Source organism: Ursus maritimus, unplaced genomic scaffold (genome assembly GCF_017311325.1).
Source record: "Ursus maritimus isolate PB19 unplaced genomic scaffold, ASM1731132v1 scaffold_19, whole genome shotgun sequence".
In the NCBI taxonomy this organism is placed as follows: domain Eukaryota; kingdom Metazoa; phylum Chordata; class Mammalia; order Carnivora; family Ursidae; genus Ursus; species Ursus maritimus.
This window is the reverse complement of record NW_024424341.1, coordinates 4266704-4277531: the sequence shown is the minus strand read 5'-3', so window position 1 is coordinate 4277531 and position 10828 is coordinate 4266704. Positions and strand designations below refer to the sequence as shown.

Here is a 10828-nt window from a genome sequence, read left to right as displayed (position 1 = left end):
GGCGTGGGTGTGGCCCAGGCCTTTGAATGATCTCCAGCCTCCTCTGGCTTTAACGGGATCATTGGACCAGGCATGCCGCAGGGGTGACTCATCTTCCCCAGGGGCCGCGGTCCCACTCCTAGTCATCAAAAGGCACTAAAAATATGTAACTCCCATAGGCAGCTTCAAGCGTCCAAGCTGTAGGCCTTTTTTTGTTCCAGGCTGAGGTTGAGATCTGGACCCCGATCCAGTGTTTGTAACGAGGGAGCCTCGAGCAAGGCTTCACTCAGTAGCTCCTGTTTGTAGAAAGGGACTGGATCTGCCCCCTGTGATGTTCACAGAGCATGGGCTGTGAGGCAGGAAGGCAAAGTTTAGCTTTGGCTCGGTCACGCACCCCCTGGATGGGGCACCGCCTCTCAAATCTTTGCGGCCGTGCCAGGAGATGGCTGGAGGCGACTTGGGTCCCTCGGTGTGACTTGCAGAACCCTTGTCCCCTAGGCAGCCACCTAAAAGAGCTCCGTTCGCACACTCGAAGTTCACTGACGCTCCATGAAAGGGTCGTATCTACGTAGTTGACTAAAGCTACGCATGGGTTTTGAACGTTTCAAAAATAAATAAATAAATAAAGGCGTTCTGGTCAGGAAGGGTTTGGGAAATCCCGGAGACAATACCCACCTCTTGGAGATTCACACCAGGGTGCACATTTGTACATCACAGCCTCCAAAAGGCCCATCAGATACCCATCTAACTTTGCTTAAACCTGTATTTTCCCAGCTTGTTTGCCGCCAGCCCCCTCCCCCTTTGTGCTCTACCAAGAACAACAGAGACTGTTGTGTCAGCACGTTACCCTCTGGGAAATGGGAAGCTGAAAGATTTCTGTGTCCCCATCAATTCTGACAGTCAAAGATCGAGTGATTGTTTCGTCACCCACATGGAAGGACGCCACGAAAAATATCAAAGAAAACGGTCAGCGGGCTTTGTAAGACATCTTCCCCCACGGAAGACAGGGGTTTGATGCCATTGCTCTGTTTTTGGGTCTGGCTTTCAGTTTTGCAGGTCAGGTATCTTGATTTAGTTAATGCATCGGTGCCGGGGAATTTTTTATGCGTAAACTTGTCTGAGCCACTGTGTCCGGGCATTTGGTCAAACGTCACTCTGGGTGTTTCTGTGGAAGTGTTTTTTGGTGAGATTAACACTGAAAGTGGTGACAGTGAAGTAAAGCAGATTGCCCTCCATCGCGTGCACGGGCCTCACGCAATCAGGTGAAGGCCTTACCAGAACAAAGACGAAACTTCCCAGAGCACGAGGGAATTCTCCAGTAGGTTGTCTTCAGGCTTGAACTGCAGCATCAGCCCCTCCCCAGGGCCCCCAGCCTACCAGCCCGTCCTGCAGATTTTGCACTTCCAGCCTCCATCATCACATGAACCAGTTCCTTAAACTGAATGTCTACCTTGGGGTGTGGAAGAGGGAAAAGAAAAGAAAAAGAAAAAGAAATTTCTGTCTCTGTGTATATACACCCTATTGGCTCTTTCTCTCTGGAAAACCCGAACTAATACAATGTGATAACTTGAAACGTAGAGACCACCTTAAGCACGAAGATGCTTATTAATAGTCATAAGAATGAAGGATTAATGCAATTTAAATACAGGAAATGTGCACAAGACAGAATATTGTACAGTGTTTATGAGGTGGTTTTTTTTTTCATTTTTAATAAAATGGGAAAGTAGTTGCATAGAAACAGCCAGGATACAAAATCAGATATCCAATAATAATACTGGTAACACTTCCCGAGCAGTAGCCAAGTGCCTCGCACTGTCTTGGATGTTTTCTGCACACCATTGAACTCAATGAAATTCTCACTATTATGTTAATATATATCTATCTATATATATATTTTTTTAAGGTTTGGAGATTATATACCAAAAAGCCAACAGTGTTGGTTTTTGAAGAGAAATGAGATTGTTCTTCTTTCTAGTCTGCTTTACCCTGTTTACCACATTGAGCTCGAATTGCCTTTAGGATTGGAAAGAATTAGAACAAACTGGATTATTCAAAGTAGGTTGGAGCCTCAGTCTCCTGCCTCTGATTCTTCTTGCCATTGATCTGAGGTCACAGCAGCAGTGGGGACAGCACTGGCAGGAGGTAGGGCGCCCCCTCCCCCTCCTGGGAGGCCGCCATCCCCAGAATCTACCCATGAAGTTAAAGTCAAAATTATCGCATAACTAATGTATCAGTAGCGCTAACAGGAACAATATTATCTTATATGCAAATCACTTTTATTTAATCCTAGAGCAAGCACAGCATCGTAATTACCTGTTAAATGGTAATTATGCTTTTATTATTTTTTAAACTTCCATTTAAAGAAAAAAGCCTTTTAAATTGGAAAGAAACAATCCATGTCACAAGCCAGTTAGTCAAAAAATGTTTGTCTGTTTGGAATTCCCAGAACGATCATCCTAACGCCCACCTCTGACACGACACTGAACGCATACCAGGCACCTTGCAAAGCGGTTTGCATTCGGTGTCTCAATACGTATTCCTCACCGCTGTGCTGGAGTTCCATCTTGTTATCCCAAGATTACGGATGAAGCAGCAGGAACTGAGTCAGATGAAATGGCTTGTTGTGGGGGCACAGCTAGAATTTCAGCCTAGGAGCACTGAACTCGGAAGCGAGGCTCCCTCAGCCACCATGGTTTTGCCAGGCGAGGGGTGTTCTTAACCTCTGCTACGGTGTTCACAAGGGTGTGTTGGTGGAAGTGAGGACTAAGACGAGGCACGTATCCTGTGTCTCGAGAGGAGCACTGTCATTCCCTTGGCTTATGTTTCTCTCGCCCGTCATTTTGAAAGCAACCAGACAGGTTCTACATGCAGTTAAATGCCTCCTCCCGGGCTGCCCTGTATACCCAGTCCAACAAATCAGAAATATGGCACTAGGATAACATTGCCAGTCTCTCACCTTGCACATCAGTCGTCGGACTCCATCCCCTCAGTATCTTCCAATTCTGTCTCCCGTTACCTAGCTTCTCTCTAGCATCCTATTGAGGATGGCCTAATTGGGAAGTCTATGAATTTTCTCTAGCTTCAGGTATGGCTGTATCCAGGCATTAACAAAGTGTCTCCAGCCTTGGATTTAGTTCCAGGCTTTTAACTAGCTACAAGTTCTCCCATCTTTTTGTGGTCCTCTAGCCTCACCACCTTCCTACCCTTACCTCGCTGGTTTCCACGCTGATGCCTGAAATATCTTTTAAAAATGAAAATCTGATCACCATTCCTGTGCTAAAAGTCTTCAGTGCAGAATAATAGTTTAACTTCCTGCCTTAGCACAATCTGCCATCTGCCTAGCTCCCCAATCTTAACTCCCACCATTTCCCCCCATACGCCATTTAAAGAAAACTTATTCTAGGGGCACCTGGGTGGTGTAGTCAGTGAAGGGTCCGGCTCTTGGTTTTAGCTCAGGTCATGATCTTAGGGTCCTGGGATCACGTCCTGTCTCAGGCTCTGTGCTCAGCGCAGAGTCGGCTTGAGATTCTCTCTCCCTCTCCCTCTGCCCCTCCCCCTGCTCACATTCTCCCTCGCTCCCTCTCTCTCTGTCTCTCAAACAAATAAATAAATCTTGAAAAAAAAAAGGGGAAAATTATTCTAAACTTGGAATACTGAATGCCCTTCAGATGTCACATCAGACTACTCAAGCAACGTCCTCAAGTCTGCCCAGAGGTCACCTGACTTTCAAAGGCATTAGAACCCTGGGGAGCCTGCTTTTGGAATTTTTGATTCCATGGGGCTGAATGCAGAAGGAGTGCAAGCATTTACATTTCTAACAATGCCCCGCTGCTGTTGCTCGTAGTTCAGGGACCGCACTTTGAGAACCACAGCTCCAGGCCAAGGGTCAGGAAACTGTCCTGTAAGCGATCTGATAGTAATGATTTTAGACTTTGTGGGCCAGAGGGTCTCTGTTGCAACCACTCCGTTTGCTGTTCCAGTGGGAAATCAGCCGCAGATAACACGTAAACGCATGGGCATGACCGTGTGCTAATAAACTCTCTTGCGTTGATTGAGTTCACGCTAAGGACCAGGCACTGTGCCAGATGCTGACACAAACAGCTCCACAGAACTCCCCCGGCATTAGCTCCATTTCATGGATGAAGACGCTGAGGTTTGGGAACGCAAAGTACTTCACCCAAGTTCACACAGCGATCAGTGGCAGGACTGTGACCCACGTCTACCTGAATCCAAAGCTTGTGTGGTTTCCAGTAATGCTGGTGGTGGGGTGCACACGCTGAGTCAGTAGGAGTTCGCCAGCCCGGAACGTTAGGGAAGGGTGTTTCAGACAGAGGGAAAGGCACTGCTAAGCTATGGGGCTGTGAGAGGTCATGTTGCCTGTAGTGGCCGGCCAGCTGGTGAGGCAGCATGGCAAGGCCAGAGGGCCCAAAAGGGGGTTCTCTGTCCACGCTGCCTGTTAGCACAGCGTGGGGCATGGGGCGGGGGTGGGGGGGAGGTTCATAAAACACGTGTGCCCGGGCCCATACCTGGAGACTTTGACTGATTGGTCTAGGATTGGGTCTGGCATCAGTGGTTTAAAAATTTAAGTAAAAACAAAAGGGGAAAACTCTTCCGGAGGTTTTGTTTATTTGTTGTCATTATTATTATTATTTTCACAGGAGGTCATTTTTTTAGATTGTATTTATTCATTTTATTTAGAGAGAGAAAGAAAGAGGGCACACGTGTGAGTGGGAGGAGGGGCAGAGGGAGAGAGAGAAGCAGACTCCCGGCTGAGCACGGAGCCGGACACGGGGCTCCATCCCAGGACCCCGAGATCACGACCTGAGCCGAGATCAAGAGTCGGGACCTTAACCGACTGAGGCACCCAGGCGCCTGTTTTGTTGTGTTTTGTTTAAGATTTAATTTATCTGAGAGAGCGTGTAAGCACGAGCATGTGAGGGCGTCTCAAGCAGACCCCGAGTTGAGCGCAGACCTTCAGGGGGCTCGATCTCACGCCCCTGAGATCACGAGCTGAGCGGAGAGCAAGAGTCCGGTGCTGAGCTGAGGAGCCACACAGGCCCCCAGGAGGGTGCATTTGCATGTGTTTTAGGGATGATGTTGGATGCGGCTGAATGTTCGTGTCCCGCTCCCCACCCCAAACACATATGTTGAGAGCCTAACCCCACAGTGTGACGGTGTGAGGAGGCAGGGCCTTTATGAGGTGCCGGGTCACGAGGAAGGAGCCTTATCAGGGAAACCCAGAGAGCTGCCTCCCTTCTCCGCCTGTGAAGACACAGGGTAAAGATGCCATCTATGAACCGGGGAGCGGATCCCCCAACCGGCCAGTGTCTTACTCTTGGACTTCTCAGACTCCAGCACTGTGAGAAATGTATTTCTGCTGTTTAGAAGCCATCCAGAATTATGGAATTATGGTGTTCCGGTGATAGCAGCCCCAACAGACCAGGGCATATGATTATTTATGACTGCGTAACGCGTCACCCGAAATATAGAGGCTTAACACAACCACCGTGACTTAATCTCTCACGATGTCGTGGGCTCAGCTGGGCCATCGTTTTCTCTGTGTGGCAACAGCTGGGGCTGCCGCCATCTGGGGTCTCAACTGGGTTGGGACATCCCAGGTGGCTCCCGCATGGGGCTGACAGTGGATGTGGCCGTCGGCTGGGAGCCTGGCTGAGGGGGAGGGCAGGACCTTCTCATTCTCCCCCATGTGGCCTCCCCATGTCCCTCGGACTTCTTACACCACAGGGGCTGGGTTCCACGAAGAAACACTCCGAGCACTAGAGAGAAAGGCTCGGCCTTGGAACTCACACAATGTCGCTTCCACTACATTCTGTTGGGCAAAGCAAGTCCCGGGGCAGCAATTCCAGGGGAGGGGAGCAGACTCCCTCTCCCAATGCAGAGCGTCAAAGAATTGGCAGCCGCCTGTACTCTTCCACACAGATGGCTCTGGGGGTGTGAGCGCGGGAGAAGTCCCTGGGGTGACTTTGAGTGTGGTGGAGCTAAAGGCCAGCAGGCTTTAGAGCACATTTCAAATGGAAAAAAAAAAAAGGTCTTGGAACCAACAGATGAGGAGTCAAAATCTTGATGTTTGTCTGGAGGTAATGGTTGTCAGAGGTAAAAGAGGTCTTCGAGATTTGGGGACATCCTCCAAATGTCCCCAAATGAAGACCCCAGATAAAGGAAGTGACTTGTCTTGGCTCTCAGGAGACCCCATTTGGGTTCATTAACCAAGCACTTAATTAAATCAGCACATATTTATGGAACACTTACGTGGAAGGTGCTGTCCTAGGCTGTGAGGACATTAGAGTGAACAAAACATCAATATCTCTGCTTTCATTTAAAGAAAATAGATTCAATATAGGCATGTGAGTGATATGTCCTAATGAGAAAAAAAGAAGCAAAGAAGAGGATAAGCAGTTTGGGGTGGTTTCCCTTTGTCAAGGGCAACCAGGGAAGTCCTCATGAGAGAGGGAGGGAGTAGCCACGGACCTGTGGGGAGGACATCCCAGGCAGATGCGTGAGCGAGTGCTAATGTCCTGGGGCGGGAGGACCAGCAGGGAGGCCGGTGTGCTAAGGGGAGAGGGTGTTAGGGAAAGGAGAAGATGAGGGGACAGGACTGGATTGTGGAGGGCCTTGCAGGTCACTGTACGGACTTGTACCCAGAGTGCTGGGGGCCAGCGTGGGGTCCTGAGCAGAGGAGGGACAGGAGCGAGTGTGAGCTTCCACAGGCTCTCTGGCCGCTCCGCGGACAGTAGACTGAAGCGGCAGGGTGGAGTGGGAGGGTACTGCATGAGTAGGGTGTTGCTATCCTCCAGGCAAGGTGTGGGTGCTCATTTTTTCTGTGTTTAATTAGCCGGGTCACCTTGTCATGTTTCAAAGACCTAGTTTGTCATGAATCAGAAGAAAGAGAATCTCTACTCTGGAGAAAACGTGAGGGTGGGTTCTGAAGGCTCAAAGCTGCTGCATCCCTGTCCGCACACTCTAGCTATGGTTCGAATATTCTCAGGGCCCCCATTGTTCATTCATTCATCAAGCATCCGTGAACACTCACCACGTGTCAGGGATTTGCCTGGTGGTAAGTCTCTAATGGAAAGCAAGGCGTGTATGGACCTCACCTCCCCTGAGCAAAATCATAATTATTGGGGCAGGACGAGGGAACCTTGTGGCCTTGACTGACCAGCATGTGATGGGACAAAACCAGTCTCCTGCTCCGTGTCTTCAGCTGGGAGTGGCCTCCCTTACAGGGAGTCACACCTGTCGGGAAACCCTTGGGTGATCCCCCAGCTGAAATGTGCTCACCAGCCACCAAGTGATTGCTTGTTCAATTGATAATCAAAAAGAAAGTCAGAAGGAGATGTGTTAAGACACCCACATTTCATGGCAGTGTCCTCAGTGATGGTGAAATGCTGGGGACAACCTGCACGGACAGTATGAGCTCAGAACGCATGTGTGTCTCTGTCCGGTAAATGGAGGCATTCTGTGTCACTTTCCCTCCCATCTCCAGCATTTAAATTAATACTTGCAAATGGTAGCAGCTCAATGCACTTTTGTCAAATGAATAAATACATGAATACATGATGGGCTGGTGCATATAAAAATGTAATGCAAGTGCCTAGCACACAGCCCTCGGTACATGGTAGATGTCATTATACGACCTGCCCCGCGCGTTTCTCCGACATCCTCTCTACCAAGACTCTGACAGTCCAGCCCTATTTTCCAGGCACTGCGTGGACTCCTCTAGTTTTTCCTGGACCGAACTCCTCTCCCCCTGCTCGTGCCCCACCATATCGCTTGCAGGGTCATTTGGTATCGGCTGCTTGGGGCGCCTTGGCTGACTCCTCCCTTTGATCCCCAGTTTACCGCACTCTAGCCAATATATATGAGTTCATTTAATCTTGCTGACTGTGTGAGAAGGGAAACGGAAGCTTCCAGCAGCCGGCTTGCCCACGGTATCCCCGCTGCTGAGTGGGTAGCTGGGAGCTGAGCTCAGATTGGCAGATTCCAAGTCCTCTCTGGAAAACCCCGTCCCATCCATGTTAACCACAGGCTTAGGGAGAAAAAAAAAATTAAGAAGTCAGAGTGTTTGTGCCAGAGTGCTGGGGTCATGGATTATTTTTTTATTTCTTGATTTTGTCATAATGATTAACCTTGCCTTTAGAGTAGAAAAGATACTTATTTTTGTAGGCTATAAGAGATTGGAAGACTGTGGTATTTTTGTTCTGTTTTGTTTTCCCTCTGAGCTCCCTGTCTGACAGACAGGAAAAACCTAAGTTAGCTGAAAGTCAATGAAAAATAAGCAATTCTTGGCTGAGTGGGAAAGAAAGGGGAAGGCTTGTAAGGGGGACTGGACCGAGACAAATGAACGGCATCAAATTGCAATGTTGCCACTTGAACTCATTACTAACGCGAGCACTCAGCCATTAATGGCTCATTTTACGAGACTAGAGTCGCGTCACATTCGTGTCTCAACTGATCCTCTGAGGCGGGCAGGACCTCCCCCGTTACCTGGGACCTGAGCTCCGGGAAATCAGTGGTTCTGCCACGGTCTCCAGGTGGTTTGCCCTCCGCCTTGGAGATGCAATCCATCCCAGCGGTTCTTCTCACTTTGTGTTCACTGCCCTTCCTTAGCAGGGTCTCCCCGGCCATGGTGACGTCCTCGTCTGGGGCTGCGTCTGACCTGGGGGGAGGGCAGGGGCAAGGACATAAGGACAACGTGTGAGTGAGGAGCTGCTTTGCATGGATACTTAAGACCCTTCAACTTGATGAGTTCTGCCACCGAAAACGAGAGGGAGAGCAAGAGAATGAGAAGAAATAAAAAGGTGAGCGGTTGTGCTCAGGATGTCCCGGCCAGTGCACGGGCTGGGAGGTGGCAGTCTGGGTCCCCGTGTGCCCCCAGGGCAGCCTGGCTGAGTGTGACCTTCATGTTCACTACTAAACAGGTTTCACGTAATGTGTCCTGTGGAATAAGCTGCGATCAGGGGCTCAAGTGCACCGCCTGAGGTTCCAATGGGCTCAGGATGAAAAGTCCTCTGTGTTGGTTTTATTAAGGGACACAGAGACAGAGTCTCACAGCAGAAGGCCATGCGACAATGGAGGCAGAGGTGGGAGCCATGCAGCCACAAGCAGAGGCGTGCCAACCCCAGAGGCCCGGGCCGATTCTCCCCAGAGCTTCCAGAAGGAGCCCACACCTGCCGCCCACACCTTGATTCCAGACTCCTGACCTCCAGAGCTGTGAGCGCACAAGTTCCCCCTGGGTTAAGCCCGATCTGTGATACTTTGTTACAGCGGCCCTAGGATACGCACACTCCGCAGGCTCTTCCCTGAGACATGGGACCTCCTGGTGGGAAATGTGGCTCAGGGGCTCCTCGATGGCCCCGCGGAAACTCTCAAAGACTGTGGGGTAGCCGAAGACTACTCCTACCCAGCCCTGCTTGGTCCCCGTCTGCTCCCAGGGGACAGCCCCACAGCCCAGCCTGCAGGCTCCCGCCTCGGCCAGCTCCCTCCCGTTCCCCCTGCGGCACATCTTCACTCTGGCTTCTCAGAGGACCTGAACGGACACCCCCACATCTCGCGATCAACACCTACCAACAGTCTGCCATGTTGCCTCATCTTCTCCTTTCTTCTTTCTGTGCTTTACTCAAATATTTTAAAGCATCGTACGTCACGTATTTCACCTCTACATACTTGAGCATACATCTCCTAAAACCAGAAGGGCTATTTTCGAGCATAGCCGAGATGGCTCTAGCACACCTAACCCATTTATTGATAAGAAATTCCGTGGTATCCTCCACGCCTCATTTGTACTCCCACATTGTCTCAAGAACGTCTTTGTACGCTGCTTGGCTTGACTCAATTTCCAAATAAGATCCCAATTCTGCATTTGACACACCCATGTTTTTCATCTCAATCTGCCCCACTTATTAGAGGTGCAAGTTTAGGCAGGTTGCTTGACTTCTTTGGGTTTCCCCAGCCCTAAAACGGGGAAGCCAAAAGCATCCACTTCACTGGGTCTTGTGAGAATTAAACGAGGCCATTCATTCATTCATTCAACAGATATTTATGGAGTGGCTGGCAAATGTCTGTCACTGTTGCGGATGCTGGGAATAGGACCAAACGCTGTGCTCCCTGAGCTTGGGGTCCTGGGGAGGAGACAGACGATCCACACATGACGTCAAGATTCCGCAGACTGGCAACTAGCGGTAAGTGCTCTGGAGAAAAATAAAGCAGGATAACAGGTGGGAAGGTGGCGAGGTGGCCATTAGGGCCAGAGTGGCCAGAGACCTCCTCTCAGAGACAGTGGCCATCAGAGAGCTGAGTGGCTGAGGGGAAAGAAAGTTCCGGGCAGATGAGCAAAGCAAAGAGGCAGGCTGTCTGTCATTCTCAAACTTCCTTACGTTCTTCAGAATTATTGCTGACCTCAGAAAATCTTTGTTTTTGTAAGTTATGTCTATTGTTATTTACCATTTAGGAATGAAAACTGAGACATTTAAAAAATAGAGTAATGCATTAATCATAAATGCATTGTACTTCAACGTAAAAACAATGCATTTTTAAAATATTTTATTTATTTATTTATTTGACAGAGAGAGAGAGACAGCGACAGGAAACACAAGCAAAGGGGCTGTGAGAGGCAGAAGCAGGCTCCCAGCGGATCAGGGAGCCCGACGTGGGACTCGATCCCAGGACCCTGGGACCATGACCTGAGCCGAAGGCAGACGCTTAACTGACTGAGCCACCCAGGAGCCCCATAACATTTTTTTCTTAATGAGAAATAACTATTTTCCAAAGCAAAAAAATTGGGTGAAAAGAATGGCATTATGGTAGATTTTTCTTTTTTTATTTTACTTTT

The 10828-nt window shown here is 49.4% G+C and overlaps 1 long non-coding RNA gene across 1 annotated transcript; it reads left to right on the top strand.

Moving 5' to 3' along the window:
• The first annotated feature begins 7889 nt into the window (after nt 1–7889).
• On the top strand, nt 7890–10622 carry LOC103673829. Its single transcript, XR_571482.2, has 4 exons — nt 7890–8798; nt 9028–9210; nt 10033–10178; nt 10563–10622. It is a non-coding gene; the product is annotated as an uncharacterized LOC103673829 (long non-coding RNA).
• Nucleotides 10623–10828: the final 206 nt, after the last annotated feature.